The sequence below is a fragment of the Pezoporus wallicus genome, unplaced genomic scaffold, assembly GCF_028554395.1.
Source record: "Pezoporus wallicus isolate ANWC-B61680 ecotype Strahan unplaced genomic scaffold, APGP_CSIRO_Pwel_v1 contig_7073, whole genome shotgun sequence".
NCBI lineage: Eukaryota > Metazoa > Chordata > Aves > Psittaciformes > Psittacidae > Pezoporus > Pezoporus wallicus.
The window spans coordinates 4,331,349-4,352,760 of record NW_026641326.1 but is presented as its reverse complement, the minus strand read 5'-3'; the positions used below and the strand labels follow the sequence as shown (position 1 = coordinate 4,352,760).

Genomic DNA, 21,412 nt, shown 5'->3' with positions numbered 1-21,412 from the left:
TGCATGCAGCGTTAAGACCAACTACAAACTGAAACTAATGATTAAAACTACATTGGGCTTGCTTTCTTCTGCTTTAACTGTTGTTCACTTTGCTAAAAGGGTATAGCTCTGCAAAGCCAGCACCTAATCTTTGTGCTTCGCCCCAGAAGGCCACCGCACCAGCTGGTCTATCCATCTTTCTGTTAGAATCAGGGTTTCCAAACCAGGGTTTCCTTGACACATGGAAGCTGCATCCATAAAACATGGACATGTGCAGCTTGTACCATCATCCTTTCACCAGAGCTCCAAACATGCTCTAACTGGTTCCAGAGGTATTTGTGATGAGAAGAAAAAGCGAGCAGAGGTTTCATTGAAATCTCCCTCATGCTCTTTTAAGAGCATTAACCCAATTCAACAAAGAAAGAAGCCAAGTTTAGTTACATGACTTCGTCTTCTTGATCCCCAACATCTTCCTCTTTTACTGTTTACGTAAAACCACATGGTATGTTTCAACGGCCAGACAGATGGAAAAGTGGATGTCTACTGTCTAGAGCTCATCTCACACTCAGTTTTCATACCATATTTCTTGGCTGCCTACACTCATGCTAATCTGCTAAAATCACTTTACCTACTTGGAAGGCAACATATCACTTGTACTCAGTTCTATTATTCATCAGACAACCATGATGGCAGCTCCATGAGTGACTGCTAATTAGCCTTTCCCACTGGATGTCAGAGACAGTTGGATTTTCAGCAGCAATTTATTCTTCCTCCCATGGAGTCATGAGGTGGAAGCTGAGGCATACTGAAGTCAGTGACAAAAGCCCCATTGACTTCAATTGTGTTGGGAATTCATCTTTTAATGGAAAGAAATCTGCTTAAGCGTTATTTAGTATATTATGTCAACGCCTTAAGATAACAACTGACACAAGAATAACATGCACATTCCCAGCGGTGCCAGGATAGGGCACAGCACTCAAAGGTTCCGCATGCTGTCAAACCCCTGTCACAGGACCAGACAGGAGGGTGACACATTCACACTTCAGGTTCCTACTGAACAGCCTCATGTCTCATCAAGCCCAATACACATGGTCTTGTAATACCTGGGAACAACAGTACTTTGCCAGTGTGATGGAGACATCTCATTTTCTTGGTGGGCTGGGTGCATACCACAGCCTATAGGCTTGCATTTTCATATCTAGTATCTAACAGGGACAATCCCTGTCTACAAAAGCAGTCTGGAATAGCTACAGCATTATAAATTCAGCGTACACTGCACCTTAACTTCAACAGAAGCAAGGGCAAAAAAGACAATGAATGAGAAGGCAAAGGAATGCCACACTTCACTGGCTTCCTTCCTATTTCCCCCTCCTAGACATGTTGTCAGGAAGGATGGAAGCACTGTCCAAAATGCTCACTATTTGCAGGAAAAGTCATTGTTTCCACCTGGAAAATGCTTCACGTATTTAAGTGAGAAATGAAAGACAAAATACAAACATTGACAAACACACACTTTCTGAGTTACAAGAGGCTGTGATGATAGTTTTGCTGGTTCATTTCACTCCCTTCTCCCCTCCCAGATAAGCTACCCTGACTTCTCCTCTCTCTCAGCTACTGCCTTATTCTTCTCCATTACTTAAATTAATCAAAGTGTTCCACATTTGTGTCCTTTCACTCCTAGCTGGAGGACTCCCTTTGCCTGAACTTCCAAATGGGATGATGGGGATCTGCTCCTCTTCCTACATTGCTTGCAGACTGTGCAGAAAGCTCTTTCAGCTACTCATTTTACAGTAGCTGAGAACATAATCACCAATTTCTTCAGCCACTGTGCTGATCACAATTGAATAGCCACAGTTTCAGCAGAGATGCTCATATTTTACAATGGCCTTTGCTGAACAAAGCCATTCCCATTCCTCAGGGTAAAAATACCAGCAAGCTGACAGAACACAACCATGTCCAAAGGTGAAGAACCAGCAGAATCCCATCATCTTTTCCCCTCCCGCAGAAGCCTGAGCAGGTAAGGGAAGGAGAGTCATCTCCTGAGGGCAGCAGCAATGACAAGTCAAGCTGAAAGGTAGTTTTTAGCAGTTGGTGGAGACCAGCAGATGCTTTAGCATCCATCTTGCCCAAAATAAGCTGAAGAATATTCTGCATATCTCCACCTTTCTCATGCAGCTAAGCAATACAGATAGTAACAGAAGTCCTCTGTTAGTGTGCAAATTATATTTAAAGAACTCCACTTTGAAAAAGAAACCTCCAAATGCATTTAAAATCCTGTTCAAACCAAATTCCCAGCACGGCCTGTAAGATTTTCTTCAACTACATTCTTCTATGCTCCTCTATCAACTGACTGCAACTTGCTGGTCCTTTGTTCTGTGTGAGGCTCATCTTCTCTTTGCTATTCCTGTATCACACAAACCAGCAAGCTCACCTCTGACGACAGGGGAAATCCATTCTCCTCAGTCAGGATTGGTCTCTGGAGCACCTAAACCACAGAAGTCTTATACAACCTAAATACATTTTTCTGATGCATGCTTTTACTCCTGTTGTTTAAAAACACTTTATGCAAAAGCATATTGCTTAAATTAACAGCAATTGTTACGCATGGAAGAACAAAGCAGAATGATAAAAATAAGACATAATTCCTATGCAATATGTGCTATGACAAAGCACAAGTAAAGATGGATTGTAAAGCTAGAAGGATCTTAAAATATGAAGCCAAACCCACAAGAGCAACACATCAGACTGAAAATAAATAAACACATTAAAAAGAAGCGAAAATAAAAACCTCAATGTGCACAGGTCTGGTTGCTTGCAAAATTAGACAATTAATTCTGTGTAAACTAACCTATCAGGAAACCACACTGTGGGGATTCTGATAGCTGTTATTGCAGTACACTATATTAAGAAAAGAATGCTTTAATGAGATCCCCAGAGAGTCTCCATAGACTTGGATCTTCCTCTTGAAAAGACCATTTTTACCCCATTTAACTGCCAGTATGTTGCATCTCTGCTATATGCATAAATTTAATAAAATATATAAAAATAATATAAAAAAAGCACTATTAACACAATTATCAGTCTCAATAAGCATTGTGTTTTTCAGGATCAAAAAAAAAAAAAAAAGACATTATGCCACTTTCAGTATATAAGAACCATCAGAAATAACATCTATATATTAAACCCCACTGAACTTAAAACCACTTACAACCAGAATAGCAGCAGCACAGAGAAAGCTTTTACAAAGAGCAGCATAAAACCCCACAATAATAATAAAAATATTTTTTAAAAAACCATGTATTGCTTACCAGAACAATCTGTAATCTGGCTTTCCTTAATATTTTTCTAAAAGTGAAGACCTTGTGTAGAGCTTGTCAAATTCAATAAATGCCCCAGTTTAACATTTGACTTCTCAAGTAATTATTAGGGAAAACCACCTTCAGTACCAAGTTCAAAATGGCTGTATTTCAAACTGATTGCTTGCTGTAAAGTAACAGCTGTAAAACGGCACAGCAGAATATTTTGATCAGAAGCTTAGTAACAAAGTTAGAAGACATTCTTCTATTTGCAGGTTCTCTGTAAAAACATGTGTGACCACATTTATGTTTTAAATCTGAGGAATCAATATCCTCAGGTTTCAAAATGCTTTTCCATTGAAGCCTGTGGATTTTTCTTGTCTCAGCTGTTTAACAGAAATGGCTCTGATAAAGTGATGCCTTAAAGGGGAAATTTTATTAATTGCACTCAACATGAAGTGCAACTAAATAAACATGTCAACAAAGAAACCCTTAAACACATTGAAACCACCCTGCAAATTTAGATGAATTAATGCATTTCTAATTCAACTGTGCTATTATACCGTACGTAAGTACAAACTCTGTATGTCACTAGTGTAACAGAGTGGGCATTACTAATATAATGGACCAGGCTGTGACACCACTGTTGATCTGCAATATTTTCACACTTCAGCAAGTTAGTAGGTTAAAGAGTTAATGGGTTAAGGAGTTCGGAGGAATACTCAGAGCTTAAGCAGCTGATGAATGCAAAATAACACACTAGTATATGATGAACTGTTATTGTGCCACTGCCATTTTGCCTGGGCCAACTTATGTGACGCCCTTTGCCGTCATGGAAATAGGCTTCTACCTGGACCATTCAAGACACACCAAAAGCAAAGCTGGATGAAGCCAACCTGCAGGAGATCACCTATGGACAGCCACAGCTGAAGTCAGCTCTCCAGAGGGAAGCATATTCCACCACGTCTTAAGCACCCCTAATTGATTTTATAATGCTAGAAAACTGAAAAAAAGAGTTCCAATCCAATCTTTGAGTCCTAATATTTACACAGGCAAACATTTGTTTATCTGCCAGCAGTGTAATCTCATGGCCTCTGTAGAGCTTGGGACAGCTTCTTAAGTAGCTTTCTCCAGTTTTGATTAGCTGACTCCATAGCCAACCTTATAAATATTCTTAACATTTGGACCCAATGGACCAAGTATTTTGTTGAGCAGACTAATTGGTTCACAACCCCTGCTAAGTATCAGCCATATCATCCCTGACTGCCATAGGCTACTATCATCATTAGCCAAGTGACAATCTCCTAGAGAATTTTGGCTCTTTAATCTCCATTTTCCCTGAGGACATCAGAATTATTATGGGTTAAAGCTATTAGAGTTTGCTCTCATTCCTTCCCTATGCTGTATTCTCAGCACAGAAGGGAAAACCTTGTGGACATGGTGATACAAAAGAAGCTCATGTCCACATCTCCCTAAAAGGATCATAAGATGTTATGGACCTTGGGGCTAGCACAGCCAAAGCAGAGGAACAGATCCTACCTGTATAAGAATTTCCTCTATTACACTGATTTCCAAGAGAAGTGTAAATTAACAGATCCCAGTTGAAGTCACACTTTGATGAAAGCAGTTCTTGATCAGCATAATTCCTTTCACTGACACTGTGCTAACACCGGAACGCCATGGTTGGGATTGTGCCAGAGGCTGCAGAAACATCCCAAGTGACAAGTATGCCTGCCCTGAGACCCAGCAATGGTGAGATGAGGAGAACTAGAGGAAGAAGCAGAGAAAGAGATGAAACACAGGTCAAAAGATGGAACAAAAGGTGAAAAAGAGAATAAAGGTGGGAAGAATGAAAGACAAACTGTAAAGACGTAATATCCTTGGAAACCAAGAACCCACGCAAAGAGTACCAGCTTGAAACAGTGCAAATCTGACCTTCATTATGAGTGTGCCATAAATCTGGAGATTTAGGCAAAAAAGGGGGTGTTTCTCTTTGCTCTGTTTCATTATGAAGAAAAAGTTCCGCTCTTAAACTCAGGAAAAACTTTCATATATTGGAGATTCGGAGTATTAAGGTCTCTTACTTCAAAGACACACAGATACCAATAGCTCAAGGGATGATATTTAGAACTCTAGATGTTCCCTCCATTAATTTTCCTGAAATAGTTTTAAAAACAAAACCAAAAAAAAAATCACCAGAATAAACAAAACACCACAATTATGAAGGGATTCCTTTCCTCATCACACCTCTCGCCATTCACAAGGAGAAAAGCAATCATCTTAGTACAGACAAAAAGCCCTTTTCAGCCCTCTGGCAGACTTTGGCAGGAAGTATCCTCTGGATTGACTGCTTTCAGACCAAATTGTTTGCCCTTTTAAATATCTTCTGCTCACTGATGCTGGAGATTCACATGGCCATTTAAAACAAGTAGGGGAAATGAGACTTTAAACCACCAGTCACCATCCCAGTCTACCTGGAAGCAGCAGGGAAAAAAACAGCTCTGTGGTGTTGGCCTTTATGTAGTTTATAGAGCAAAATGGTTATTAAAGGAACAGCGTCAAAGCAGCTCACTCATGGGCACTGCCTCTCCTGTGTCCAAATTTGTAACAAAGCAATAAGCTATGGATTTCAGCACCAGAGCTACACCAAGCATCCTCCCACCACAGCAAGCGATCAGCATGCACAACACTTTATTTCTTTGAGTCACGCTGAGAAATCTCTGCAATTTGTAGCTTTGGAAAGCCTCCACATTCACATTTAATTTGAAATGATATCCTCCCTGTCAAAACATGCCTGGGGGCAAGTCACTTATGAAAAAACAAAAATCTGAATCTTCCTGTCTGCTCTGAGTCATAACATCTGCCACAGCTAGTGTCTGCAGCCAAACACAAGAAGATGTTCTACAGAGAAGAGCACCCAAATAAAAGCAATACCCCAAAATAGAAGGAATCTGAATCACTTCTCCATAGCTGAGGTAAGACCTAACTGTTAAATATTAGGAACCAAGAACATTTATTAGCATACAAGCCTTCCAGCACTTCTCATGGTCTGCACAAGTCAAGGATCTGAATGAAATACACATATGCTTATAAATAGAAGGTATATATGCACTTGTATGTGCATATGCAAACACATACGTTGTAGGTGTGTAATTTCAAGTGTCAAAATTCATGTCTGTGGAATAAACCTAAAATTTTTATATGCTCCATATTGAGCTGCTTCACTTCTGCTTGTTTCCCTTTCAGTCGCATCAGATGTTGCTGGTTTTCTGGCTACTTTCAGGGATGATAAAGTAATATCAGGTTCAAAAGCCCAAGGCAAAACCTATTGCCCATTGCACAAAATGGTTTAAGGAAAAAAAGAAAAAAATGCAACGTTTATTTCCCAAGTGATATTTTTCCATGAACTGCCATGATGGTTAAACAATTCTGCGCAAAAACATACCTCTATAACAAGCATTTTAACTAATTGTGTATATATATATATATATACACATTTTATACGTATTATATATTGTATATATTATAGTGTATATTCTTAACACTTTATCCACTCAAACTATGATCTCTTAAGAAATGCCCAGGAAACTCAGTTCCAAGGAAACAGTGAAAAACCCTGCAGGAGACAGTTACAGAATAATCTACCCAGGGAGACATTAATTTCCGATCCCTATATTTAGAAATGGCCTATGATCTAAAACATGAGACTTTCTCAAAGGGTCATAATAGATTTGTTTCATTTTATTTAACTGAAGTTAAATTCACCAAATAGCCCCTGGCCTTCAGGAGGCTGAAAGAGAATAGTGTTTCTATTGGATTGGTTGCTTTCTACAAAAAAGAAAAATCACTCCAATAGAAAGTATCTGCTCGGCAGGCCAAGGTGGTCAAGATGCAGCTGAGATAGGAGGCTCTGTACAGAATGCATTAGAATGGACTAAAAATAATTATGGTGCAAGATTAGCAATTTAGATGTGTTGTTAATATATTCTTACCTTTGACACTAAGTATAGCTGCATTCAAAGGGCATTCAGAAATTACAGACATTGGACTAAATGGGCCAAAAATACAGAAAATATTAAAGGTCCCTTTAAGAAAGGAATGAAAAGAATTATTGCTATTTCATGTACAGATGAAGAGTTTCAAGGAATGAGCATGACAGACATGAGTATTTATGAAAACAGGTGAAACAAGGTCAAATAGTCATTTTAATGATCACACTGGAGTTAAGAGACAGCAAATTCAAAACAGGAAAGAAAATCACAATAATTAAGTTCGTGAACTCTCTGACACAAAAATGTTATTGATAAAAGGGCATGATGATTAGGAGAATGATTAGATGTTTAAAGTCCTAATAATAATACTTTCCACGTCAGGGTAAGAATTTATAAGGGCTATTGATCTCATGTTTCAGGATGAAAGCCAAGCAGCAAGCGCCTAGTAAGGAGAGGAAAAAAAAATAAAAGGAAATCTTTCAGGGATACTTTGTTCCTTAATTGTGATAATGAGAGAACAAGGGAGGAGGGAGGAAGGTTTGGGGCTGGTTTTTGTGGTGGTTTGGTTTTTTTCCCAGGGTGTTAAGTCATCTAGTATTAGTTACTAACAGAGGCAGGATTGTAAGTTAATTGGATCTTTAATCGGATTGAATAGGATAATTCCTACCTCTCTGCGTTCCTAATGGATGCCACAATGTCATGAGTTAAATGCTGAAGTGCTGCTCTGATTTGAGAACAGCTTCTAGGGAATCCTTAGGCAAAGACAATTATTCAGATGTCCATTGAGAGAGAAAATTATCATCAAGGTCTATGTACTTCCAACAGTATTTTGGAATAATTACTGCCCAGTTAGTCAATTATTACAGGTAATGTGGACATTCTTGAATTCCCCCTTTCTCCTCCCAACCAAGAAAACAGTTTACTACAATTCATCAGTCTTCCTAGTTCCAAGGGGGATATTACCTTGGAATAAGGAGTAATAAGGTAATACCTGTAAGCCCTGAAAATATCCACACTCTGGCCCAGAAGTCTGAAAACTGCTATTTGGTGTTGCTGGAATTTTCAATGTCTATGGCCGTATGAGACAGAAATAGCTGGCCCATGTTGACATGCAGGTAATTGGGTGCTTTAATTGATCACAGAGTTTATGTTTCTGTTAAACAGTCCAAATGAAACATGCTGCAAATTTCCATTGTAAAGATCCTGAAATAAATTCTCACTTCAAATCCAAAAAAAGCAATACAGGAAATGTTGCTAAACAACAATTGCTTTGTGATGGAGCTGTAAAAAATAACATGTGAATTATTTCTGTCCACATAACAATTACCGCAGGATTCTCTACTGTGGACATAAGACAGCACTTTCAACATTTTTTCTGGAAAAGAGATTTCCAGTCCTGGCTAAAGAGCTTCCACAATATCAAAGTGACCTGCAGTCCTTAGGGCATTTGTTTCACTTTCATTATAACCGGAGATCACAAAACAAAAAACAAACCCAGCAGCAAATTCACCTGCCCCATGATCTTGACTGAACCATTGCTCTTCCTCACAGAAGAAAAACAATTTCATTTAAATTAACGATTAGGTGGTTATTATGCACTGTGAGCATTTGAAATACAGAATGTTTCTTCTTTTATCAAAGATGACATTCACTGATCTGGTGAAACTATTTCAACAAGACAAAAATATACACAGACAATGCTCATCAAAAACAGACAAGACCACATAGGTTTCCCTGCTGAATTTCCCAAAAGCTGGTTTTTAATGATATAAACGTTCATCATTTCTTTTAAAACTTGTATGTGTAACACTGATGTTAATAAAGTGAAGGGCACACAAGGGATGACAGTGACAGCTCATTGCTGAAAAGGTATATCATGCCATTGCCCAGACAACATGTGATTTGCCCCTTGCTCTGGGGAACAGGGCATGGCTCTCCTGGTAGGATACAGCCCTCAGTTCCATCATGTCCAAGCAAAGTTGATTGCACAGTCTTCTCTCACAGCAGGGAGCCAATGGTGCCAAAAGCCCAAACCACAAATAGGAGGTTTCTTCATCATCATTAACAAAACATTGAATCCAAAATTGCTGTTTTGACTACAGAACAGATGACTTCAGCACTGCCAGCACTCAAGGTGTTTCTAATGCCAAAACTCACTTTGCTGAGACATATGCTCCTACACTTGGAAACAGAAGCTCCTTCTCCAGATTAAATTCCTTTCTTTGCCCTTTTGGTGCTTCTATTTCTCCTTTTTGTGCTTCCAATGTACATTCCTGCTTTTTCTTATCTTCTTCCTTTGTTTGTCCTTTCAATGCTCACAGATTCCAAGCCTGTGCACTCTTCTGTACGTCACCAGCTGCTGTACTTTTCCCTACTGCCTGCAACTCATATCCAGTATCTTGTGTTTAACTGATCCTATCCACAAGGTATCCAATCTCGATTTGAACACATCATTGTTCATTCCAGTGGTTAATCACAGACAGAAAAATTGTGTTTAATGTCTAATTTAACTTGTCTGGCTCAAGCTTCTAGCTATTGGTCTTATTTTTCTTTTCTCCTTTTGATTAAAAAGCTGGATATGCTTTCCCCATGAAAATACTTGTCCCTGTAATCAAGTCCCCTCTCAATCCTCTTTTTGATGAGCTAAGCAGATTGAGCTCTCTAAATCTCTCACTGCAGGGAATTTTCCTACACTCTTCAAATCAATATTGTGGTTATTTTCTTGACTTTTCAATTTTGTAAACTCTTTTTTTCCCAGCTGTTGACACCAGAACTGACCATAACGTTCCAGTGTTCTCATGCATTCAGATGAAAACCCTGTGTCAAAGGATTCCACTATTCACTAAACCATAGCATCCTACTGTGGAGTCATCTTCCTTTCTTTGTTGCTGGGAAGTCCTTTATCAGCTGTGACCCTGCCATATCCTTTCACCCTCTTCTTAAGGCTGCCCTCTTCCAGTGCATTGATTAAGTCATGGATTGTTGGGAGGACAGAAGAGGCAATACCTTGCAGACACAGTCAGTCGACTCCATATAACATTATTTCCACACTACAGATATTGTCTCGTCCACAGCTTTGGCAGTAGTCATTTAATTTCTGTGTCCAGATTATTAATGGAGATGTTAAGCAGTTTCAGGACTAGTTCTCACTCTTGTGAAACCGTGCTAAACCTCCACATCTTTCAATGAATAATCCCCATGGACAAGCACCTTTCCAGCTCTATTAGCTAATTCTTAATCCATTAAACAGCACTGCTACTAGTTCTACATGCTAACTTTGTTGGATTGGTTTGTTTCGAATTGAGATGTCATGAAATAACAAATCTAACAGTCTGCCACAATTCATATCTATCAAACCCATAACCCTACCAGGAATGGGCTCTCTTTTCAGAAAGCCATGGTGACTGGCCTTAATTATCTTTCTATTTGTTAACTCTATATGAAGTCACTTCTCTATCAATTTATCCATTATTTTTCTGGATTGGTGGCAAGCTCTCCAGACAACCAAACAATCATCCCCTACCTCCTTCTGCTTTCCCCCTGTGCACATGGGCTCCTCCAGTATTTCCGCAGGACACCAAGATACATAGATATCAAAAATACTGTTTCATCCTTGTATGATACATCACCCTATCTTTTCCAAAGACAATAAATAAGACCTTTTCCAACAGACATTTTATCCCTTTGACCAGTCTTGCCTCTCCCTCCCACCACCATTTCTGTCCACACATCCCAGCTTACCTGTCGCTCAGGTACAGAGAAGCCAAATCCAGCTACTAAGAACAATACAGACCACAAAGGCTATCACCACAGTCTGCTCATGAATGCTGTTTCAGAGACTTCATTGTTAGGTTTCAGCTGTAAAATTTGATTTTTAGGAGAATTCAGCTTTGGCTTATCTATATGATATTACCTCTGTAAGAAGGGGTTTTTTTATCAGGGATACCTGCTTCATCACCTCTCAGCATCCTTTGGAGTCCCTGTCTGAGAAGCCCATTTAGCACCATACATTAATTGAACTTTCAAATGCCAGCCCAGCACTCAGTGATCCTAAGTGGACTGGACACCATCTCCTCTCAAAGGTGCACTGCAAATTGCCGGATTAGCACCACACAACCCTAACGCAGTCAAGCATTTGGAATATAAAATGTCTTACATTATTTACCTGTAGCAAAGTTACAGTTCAATTACTGAAGTAATCTCTCATTCAGGCAGAACAAAGGAAGAAAGTATGCAAATGAGTGAATTTAAATTCACTTAATTTGAAGGCCTAAAATTTTTTAAGGGCACATTCCCTCTCTGGGGACATTAAGGTTTGGGAATTATAAAATACAAAAAGCTATAAATGGTTAAATGGATTGCCATTGCCCAAGCTTCAGAAGTTTGCATACGTTATTCTTTTCAGTGAATACATTATATAATCAACACTGCAAACATATAGTTCTCTTGCCTATATCCTATCCTATATAAGGATAAAAAATCTGGTATAACCACCACCCACTACAAGGAGTTTTGTGCACAGGCAAGCTTAGCATTCATTTTGGAGGATGACAGTGGAAAAGGTTTGCATGAAGAATGCTTCTTGTCTGCTGAATACAAAGATGATTTTTTGGTGATACACACGATAAGGTCTGTGAATAGCCCTTCATGTTTGTTGCCTGTTGGGCTCTTTTGTGGGATTCTGGGTTTTTTAATGCACACTCAGGCATGTTTCTTATACACCAAAGATGAAATTTTCACCTTGCTATGCAGCTGGAATTATGTGAGCTTTCACTGCACAGTGATGTCTGACAGGGGGAATGGCTGACAGTGAAAATTTGCTGCGCTGGCAGGATAATTAGGTACAATGCTCTGAAAGGTAGGATCCTGCACATGTGTAAGTAAATGGGAAAAACTTCCTTTTCTTTAGAGGCTGCATAACCAGACCGGCTGTATTACTTTCTAGTGCCACCACACTTAACCTTTAATAAAGCTTTGTGTTATTATACAACTCAAACAGATCTCAATTTTCAGCAGTTTCTCGGGAAATGTGAAGGTAAAGAGAGTGCAAGCGGTTCCCAGCAGGTAGGCACTGTCTGGGCAGGTATAAGCTGAAAAGAGGGGTGGGCAAAATCACCAGTTGAGTGCTGCACAGACACAGACAGCAGGGATGCTGCAATTCAACACAATAAGCAGAGATAATAAAAATCCCAGATTTAGATGAAAGCCTAAGTCAAACCTCATAGAATCAATAATAGAAAGGTGTATTTGTCATGCAGGTAGTAAACCCTGAGCAATTACTGTGGATTTCAGTAAATTTAATAAAGTAGGTATGCCTTTGCTTTGTACAGCTGGCAAAGTCCTTTAATCACTGTTACTCCACAGCTTACAGTATGACATTTGTAATTTGTATGACTCAGAAAACAGGAATATTCATTACTGTTTCCTGGTTCTTTGTTTCCAATCAGAATACGAGACAAGAATATGCCACTCGATAGGAAACACCACTATAAAGCTCATAACACGCCTGTTTCCAGCGAGCCTGTGCACACAGCCTGTTACAGCGTGCTTGGCAATGGACAGGGTGAGCCCGTGTGGAGGTTGGACACAATCCTCCAGAAGCCCAGATGGTGTAAGTCAGTGCAACTCAATCATCCTCAGCTGAACCACAGTAATTTGTTTCAGTCAAGGACCTGAGCCATTATGCCTATTTCTCAAACTGGTTAGGTTGTAAATTAGATTTTCATCACTCTTGGGACAAAAACCTGACTCTGAGGAGGTCGGTGGGAGTTTGACCATCTATTTCAGTGGTGCCATGACTTCACCAGTGGTTTTCATGTGCAATATTAATCCTGAGAGTCACCACAGTGTACCTGGTTTATTACTTACAAAAATATATTAAATAAAATCTTCCATTAGGAAGCGCAAACACCAACAGTTCAGTTCTGTGTTATTTTCTTCTGTTCAAAGGTAACAAAAGGAATATTTATCCCAAAAGATTTGGGATTTTAATTACCAAAATAGCTACAGTTTTAATTGGTGCTTCAGCAGAAATTATACAAAGTACTGAATACAGTTTATTCAGCTGTCTCATGACCAAGAAGATCAGATAGGACCTTCTCTGAACTAATAACAGATTAGAATAAAAATCTTCTAAAATTTATTCCCTACAATGAAATTTAACTAGAACAAAGTCATTGGAGGAGTAGTATGAAAGGATAACCTGTGAAAAATAAACCACAGGACCCTTATCCAGTTAAATACTCAAGAAGTAACCCCAGTTTTAGTTAATAAGTTTACTGAAATCTGCAGACATACTGTGGCTTGGAGTATTTTGCCTATGAATAAGTAATATTGGGCAACAGGCATGTGTAGAAGCATGCACAAAGACCTGTATCAACTAACACAAAAAACCCCAGTACCACAGAGGGAAATATTCTAGTGATATGACAGGCAGACCACGTTGGGCTGAGATCACTCTTGGGGAAAAAGATGTGGATGCTTTAAAGCCTACAGACAATCTTTTATTATTTACAATTCTCTGGTTTCAGTATACTGCAAAAAAATGGTGTAATCTGTATGTCCAAAAAAACAAACCAAGACATTGGGTTAATGACTACTGTTAGCTGAAAGCATTGTTGTGGTATTTTCTAACACAAAAAAAACCCTATCCTTGGAATAATAATTTTACTTTTGCTATAAACAGAACAATCTTTCAGCAAGACTAATTCTATTTCAAGCACTGGGGATTCAACAATGGCACCAGCCATTTTTTACTGAAACATTGTTCCAAGTTCCCATCGGTTTTAATACTGTAATATACATGACATAACTGAAGGGTGCATTTTTCAAATATACTTTAAAGCTGTGGGAATACACCCCTTAAAGGCAGTCCTCACTTCCCTTCAAGTGCCATACAAGCACAGCAGGCAGCATTCAAAGCCACCTCTTCTGTGTCAGCCAGCAGGAAAGGCTGACAGAGAATTAGCTGTGTCACACTTGAAAAGTCACCAAAGGAGACACAGACTGAAAGGTGGATGGGCCCAATTCTGCAGTTATTTTTCCCTGCTCCTCTTAGGGGATTACTGCCTATCCAATTAATTTCAGCCAGGAGGCTGTCCTGAATAACGACCGCCAACCCTTCAGAGTTGTCTCCAGGGTCTCCCAAAAAATGGATACACTTGAAATGAGATTTTTTTCAAAGCACTAAAGTGATCTGATTAAACTATATTGAAAGGTAGGAGGACTTTGGCTTACTGAAATGTTCAGATACGCTTCCTTGGAACTGGAATCCTGCACTTTCACTGCTTGGCTTGATTATAGTTAAACATTCTATGCATGAGGGCACTAACACTTCCCAGCAATCACAGATCCCTTCATGCAGGTCCATCCCACCTTTGAAGTTATAGCCCTGAACATCTCTAAAAAAATCCAGCAGCCACAAGCAGTTATGTACTCACAACCCACATGCTGCCTTCCACACTCCCATGAACGGGAGGAGAAGGAGGAGGCAGCAGCAAGTGCAGCAGGAGCACCACTGGGCAGGTGGGACCAGCAGTGGCAGGGTCCAGGTTGCAGTCCAAGAGCGTTCACAATGAAGGTCACTGGTGAACTTTTTGCTGCTGCACTGGGGCAGCCCAGGGAGAAAAGATCCATAGCAGGTACATAAGATTCATTTTTCCACATTCCTTGAGTACAAAGGTGGGGAGGATGAAACAGGGACTTTAGGATAATCACCAGTTTTGCCACAGAGAAAGCAGTTGTTTGGAGGTTACCTGTTGGGAGCTTGGCATGAGCTGTCCCCGAGGCAGCACAGCCTGGCTGACAGACCAGCTATTACAGACAGACAAGGAACCATCTGTTAAAACTGTCCTCGAAAGCTGCACTCTCACAGAACAACCCTTCCCAGGCTCCACTATTGGCTCCTTCTCCCCCAGCTGCTCAGGCCTGGATCCAGACAACTCTGTTTCTTCTGTGCAGCCTTATTCCTGCTCTCCCAATCTCCCCTTCACCTTCTCTGAGTCTTGTCCCTATCACACCTCTACTTTAACTTCATCCTGTTGCTGACTCAGCAAAAGGAGAAAACTACCTGAAAAGACAAATTGGCCATTTTTTTGCTTAATGGAGAAAAGAGAGGGCTAGTGAGGGTGAAAATAAATTATAAAAAAAGATTTAAAATCTCTAATGAAGAAAGCAACATAAATCTTGTCCATTTTACATGAAGCAGGATCTGCATGTGGAGGTCACAATCAAAACAACAAACACTAGTTCGGCTGTAACAATAAACACTAATTTTAATGATAAACTGTTTTCCCTCTGCATTGTTTTGAGTTTTATACATTCAGGTGTAATGAAGGAAGAAGGAAACATCTGGAAGGGAGTGCTGCAACTTCAGAAAACAACGCATCTTAACAGCCGTCATAGCTTCACATATAGCCTTTATGTGGGTGCCTGGATGCTTGGAGGAAAAACCCAAAACACCAAATATTACCATGTACCTTCATCTATTTATAATGCAGGGGCAATCACTACAATGGCCAGCACTAATCAGCATTTTGGTATGCAAATGCATTTACAGAAATCAATGCATAGAATAGATACAAGGAGAATAGCTGGGGATAAGAAAAAAAAAAAACACATAAAAACCCTACAGACAACAATATTGAGATCTGGGCATTGTCTTTATTACCTAGAAAGAAGAGGAAAAAAAACCCACAACAAAAATCAAACGTGCTCACCTGCACCTAAATCTTTACCTGAATCTATCTAAGCCTAGAAAGGCAATTACAAGTACACATCCAGTGAACTATAATCTTAGCCTAGGAATACTGACAATGATTGAGATTTGGTTCACTGTGGTCCAACTATATTAGCAGTTATTATGGGCGCTGCTACAACATCCCCTTCCAGTCCAACAGACCAGTAAAGTATGCAATACCCAAGCTTTTTTGTCTAGAAAACAGGGAAATACCTGGATTCCTTCTTCTCACTAAAGGGGAGGAAGAAATCTTGCAGAATACCAACACCTGTCTAAGCAAAATAATGCCATGATAACCTGCAGTTCTCCTAGCCCTGGTATGCTTTCTCTTAGTTACAGTTTTAGAAGGAAAAGAATATGTCTATATTAGCAAGTAGAAGGGCTCAAAAGGATGTAGATAAGCAGAGCAAAACAGTGCTGGGAATCCCAAATCCACCTACACACATTGCAAAGGCTTCACTTCAGCTCTAGGCAGGAGGCCACAGATGAAAAGCCTATTAGCAGCGGAAGCACACAAAGTAAATGCCTGAAACAGATATTCTGGCTTAGATTCACCCAAAATTAATCCAGTTTGTGGGGTGTCCCCATAACACAAACCAAAGCACAGTAAGTGGGGATGGGACAACTGCAAGATTCCCTTCCAAGGTGCACTCCAGAACTAATATTCCAGCATATGTGGACCCAAGAGTAACAATAAAGTCTTTACTGACATAAAAAAATAATTCAGCATGTAGCACTGTGCACAAGATGCCACAACCTGGTTAAAGCCACTATTGGTACTTTGGGTATGTATAACTACAGTATCATTTATTTTCCTTCTGCCTTGTGAGTTCTAAATCTGTTATTTCTTTACACAAAATAGATCCATTAGAAACCAGTGTCTTCTCCGAGGACAGCCTAGAAGAAGTCTCCAGCCCTATGGGTGACAGAATGGGATATACTGCCCTGACATAATTCATAATATGCAGTTTGATGTCCGTGTTGTATTTCATTTACTCCTAATGAAGCATGGGGCAACAACACAAGACCTTGCAGGATCTCACAGCTCGAGAGAGCATGAGGGAAACTGTTACCAGTTTGCATTTGGTAGATGACTGTGTTTGTTAAGATTTACTTGTCTCACTAATGGTTTTGGGTTTTGAACAGAAGTCTAACTGAGAAAAGACAAATGAAACTTGTTACAAAACACTGAGCACATCACCACCAGAATACGGCTTACAAGTAAGATTCCTGCTCTTATTTTTATACCCATGCTGCTCCCCAGGTTCCGCACTGAAGCATCAATTGTAATTGTACATAATGAAATGCTGTTATAAGGTGGGCTTTGTGCTAGAAGAAAAAGATATTTAACAAAACAGAATTGCGACTTTACTGGACAAATACACCAAAAGAAATTGTGGCATCTTGGGAGGTTGCTAAGCAACAGAGAGCTCCAGTGTCACTTGTTTGTGATCAATTCAAGTCATTCATCAGGCTCTGAAGCACCAGCTCAGGAATTCCAACAAATCTGCGCCTTGGGAAAGCCACGGGGACTTCCTGCCACACAGCAATACTTTCTTTCCTCCAAGATAAACTTTGTAGATCACACTTTGATCTGTGTGATATGTTAATTCATTACTCTTAACATACGGCTAATAGGAAAAGCTATAATTAACTGAGTACAGCATTGTAACACATGCAAGATAAACTGAACTAATTAGTAGTGTTTAAAGTAGACCCTGTCCCCTCCACTGGGGAAAGGAACACATTCTTCATATCACAGAAGCAACTGTCCACAACATCGTTGTATGTAATGCATAGATACCTTTTTTCTTCATTTTTCATGCCAAACGTAAGTGATAAAGAATATCTTTATTGGCAAACAAGATGGCTACAATCCAAGCGGCTCAACATACATGTTGTGAATAATGTAATCTTTCATTCAAAAGAGGGGTTATCTGCCAGGTGTCTTGGAATAAAGAAGTGGACTGTTATATTTTCATTCATTGGGTTCAGTTACTTAACACATACTAAATATATATGACACATATACATAATAACTACATTCACTCACACTGAGAGTTAGATGTAATCAAAATGTTAGCTAAAGTACAGTCTCTTTATGTCACCACAACAGCCTCACTTTCAGAATTCACTCTATTCCTACTTTCTTAAATATTAACAAGAGCTTAGAGAATGAGCTGGTTTGAAAGCTGCATGTTGCATGCAGCAAAACTTCAACTCTTGGACCACTGACAGGTTGGTGTTTTCACTAGATATTTAATGATAGTTATGTATACTGTGCAATACTCCTGAAGAAACTCTGTTGCCTCCTGCAAACCTTGGTTCTTATCTTTTTCATCTTACTTTAGTAAAATATAGTCCTGTTTTGTAGTTCTTCTGTAAGCCATACTCCACTGACACAGGTGAGTGGCCTAAGTTAGGACCACAGAAACTGGCTAACGAGAATTTTCCAGGTTTTTAATGAGCCAGTGGGAGAGGTGGGGGTTGGTTTTGTCTTATTTTTTAGAAAGACAAAGAAAACTCATTACTTTTAAGCAACAGAAAAGTGTTCATACCTCGGTAATCATGCTCTCTGATACTTCACATCAGTAAGAGCCAAGCGGAGGATCATGGGAACCAGTGGGCAAAGGATCACATGCACACATCCAGCAAGGCTACATTGCACCTGTGCTCACAAATGGGCAGACTGCATATTCATTTTAAGGGTCAGGGTTTCCTCCATCTCCTTTCCTCAGACCTGCAACTAACCTCATAATATTTATTATTTATTCCTAATGGAATGGTATTTGTGAGAGCTACATAACAGGTATTTAACTCAGCCATATCAAATAAACCCTTGACAATCAAACAAAAATACCACCTGTTAAGTCTCTGGTGAAATTTTCCAAAACGTATTTCAAGAATAAACTACTCCTATGTAACACTGAGAATGAATTGACTTGCTTTCCATCTGCTGAGTTATGGCTGAATACCTGTATGTTAGCCAACATACCACAGCTTATCTCCCTTCTACCCCAGAATATGAAGCAGGTTAACATTAATCATAGAAGTGATAGATGAAAAGTCTATTTCCTGTGTCCGACTACCAGAAAACAGAATTTACTTGCATTATGAAAACCTAACCTGAGACTGCCGACGCTCTGACCGTGCCACACGCGTTAACAGCACACAGCACAAGACACGAAGGTTTAAAGGTTCTTAACAGCTCTCCTGGAGCGCAACACATCACACATCGCACCCCCAGAAAATAACCGGGGAGTTTTGTCGTTATTTAGTTATTGCAGGGTAAAATGACACGCTCCAAAGCCGTTAGGAAGGAGAGAAGGAACAAGTGTTTGCCACAGATGCGCGGCACCCCTGCTTGCGAACTTGAGCCCACCTAAACCAGCGCGAGACTGAGTGCGCCGGGCCGCAGCCCAGCCCGCCGCCGCAGCGCTGCCTTTACCTCCGGACCCCCCCGAGCTCCGCACCCTCCTGAGAACTTTCTCCGGGCAGCGGCTGCTCCGCCCGCAGCGCCGGGACCCGCTCCCGACCCCGGGGTAGTCCCTAGGGCGCCGGGGACAGCGCCGGGGAGACGGGTGGGTACACAGGGACTGCGCCCCGGGGACCCCCCGGCGTTCTCCCGGCTCCTCGGGCATCTCCTCACCCCTCCGCTAGGCTGAGTTCAGCCCGGCTCCCTCACTGCTTCTCAGGGCGCAGCCCAGGGCTTGCGGTGCGGGACCAGGTGCGGCATGGGGAAAAGAGATTTGAAAAACAGTCATTGAGGAGGCTTTAGGTAGCGCGGCACAGCGAGCGGATGCAGCGGCTGGACACCCCCCGGCTGAACACACAGCGCCCCGCAACACCCGGCAGCCCCAGCGGGGACGGGACCGACCCCGGTCCCCAGCCCGGCACCCCCAGCGTTACCTTGAGCCCGGCGCGGACGGAGGCAGCCGGACCTGCCGGTCGCGGCGGCAGCAGCGCCGTGTCCGCAGCGCCGTCCCAGCTCACCAAATTAATCGCTCCACCCCGAAAAAAAAACAAAAACAAAAACCAAACAAGGAAAAAAACCTACTGAACCACCCAAACCCAGCCCCGCTGCACACCCACGAGGAGGAAGAGAGGTCCCTCCGTGACTGGCATCGCTATCTCCTCCGGCAGAGCTTGCAGGGAGCCATGGCAACGAGCCCCGCACCTCCCCAAACCGCTGCCCGCCTTCCCCCAGGGGCCGAACCCCCCCAGCCTCAGACATGCCCTGGTCCCGCTCGGCGGTTCTCACCTGCCCGGTCCGATAACACCTCGGAGAGAGCCGGGAGCCAGCGGCGCCTCCGCCCCGCCGCGCTCCTCCGGGCGGCACCTGGGGAGGGAGCGAGGGAGGGACCGAGGAAGGAGGGAGAAGAGCCCCGGTCCGGCTTGGCTTTGCCTGTCCCGCCTACCGCCCTGCCACGGGTACGACGGAGCCCGGTCACGGCTGGGCGGGGGACACGGGGAGCTCCGGCCAGCCCGGAGGGAGGCAGCGCAGGGGAGGCAGAAATGGCTGAACCCGGGGGGACGTCCCAGCTGCAAGAACCCCCGCAGCTATCACAGCCGCGGGACCGCCAAAAACAGGTCAGGGATGGGACCGCGCAGCATCCCCCGGCCCCATTTCACCCACCTCTCGGAGTACAGAACTGCTATTCCTTTTCAGAGAAGAAGTTGAAGAGTCAGAAAACCTGATGCAGACGGTCCTCCCCGCCCCGTTCACCTCTGCGCTCCCTGTGCTAAAACCCCCTCTCATTCGTCATCCCAACAGAGTGTTCATACATCCAAACCACTGAAAATCCCTTTTCCTTATTTTTGCAATTGGCCCTCTCCTGAATTTTCACTGCGTGTGCTGTGCAGTGCACACGACTACTAAAACAGGTCAGGTTTGTGTGTGTGCTTGAACACTTGGACTTTCTGCCTGGATGGTTCACTTCCATGATCCCTCTGTGGAATGGGCTGAATTTTTTAGGGATTGGTAAAGATGGTCGTCACAAATGTGCAAGTCATTTCCTCAAGCGCTCCATCCAGAGGTGCTGTGTGGAGGTGGTGAAGGTCAGACATAATCATTTTCATGAGGGCTCGGACTTTTCTGTCTCGTTGCTGACCTTTGAGTGTTTCTCTTTTCTCTGAGCCTTGTGTAATGCAATGAACAATAATCATAAAGTAACATTCACGGACATTAAACCATAAAACCACCCTACTGAATCACAGTTTGCACTCACGGGGATTATTATCATTTGGGTTAAAGATTTTTTCAGACAGTAGCAGAATTTGTTGATGTGCTGGCTAACTTGTGTTGTTCATCTCCAGTGATTTAGGCAGGTGAGCTTACTTTTTGGATGGGAAGTAAATAATTACATTTAAGGAAAGGTATTGTAAACGAAAGATGGTAGTAAAAGAAA

At 41.6% G+C, this 21,412-nt stretch overlaps 1 protein-coding gene across 2 annotated transcripts in view; it reads right to left on the bottom strand.

Moving 5' to 3' along the window:
* CHL1 (cell adhesion molecule L1 like) overlaps positions 1-20,394 on the bottom strand; it is a 136,833-nt gene extending 116,439 nt beyond the window's left edge. The window contains exon 1 of one of the 2 annotated variants that reach the window (XM_057422872.1): positions 20,266-20,394. The gene's annotated coding sequence lies outside the window, so the exon portion shown is untranslated. Of the gene's footprint in view, positions 1-19,913; positions 20,032-20,265 lie in introns of those variants that run through there. The other variant, XM_057422871.1, reaches the window with a different exon arrangement.
* Positions 20,395-21,412: the final 1,018 nt, after the last annotated feature.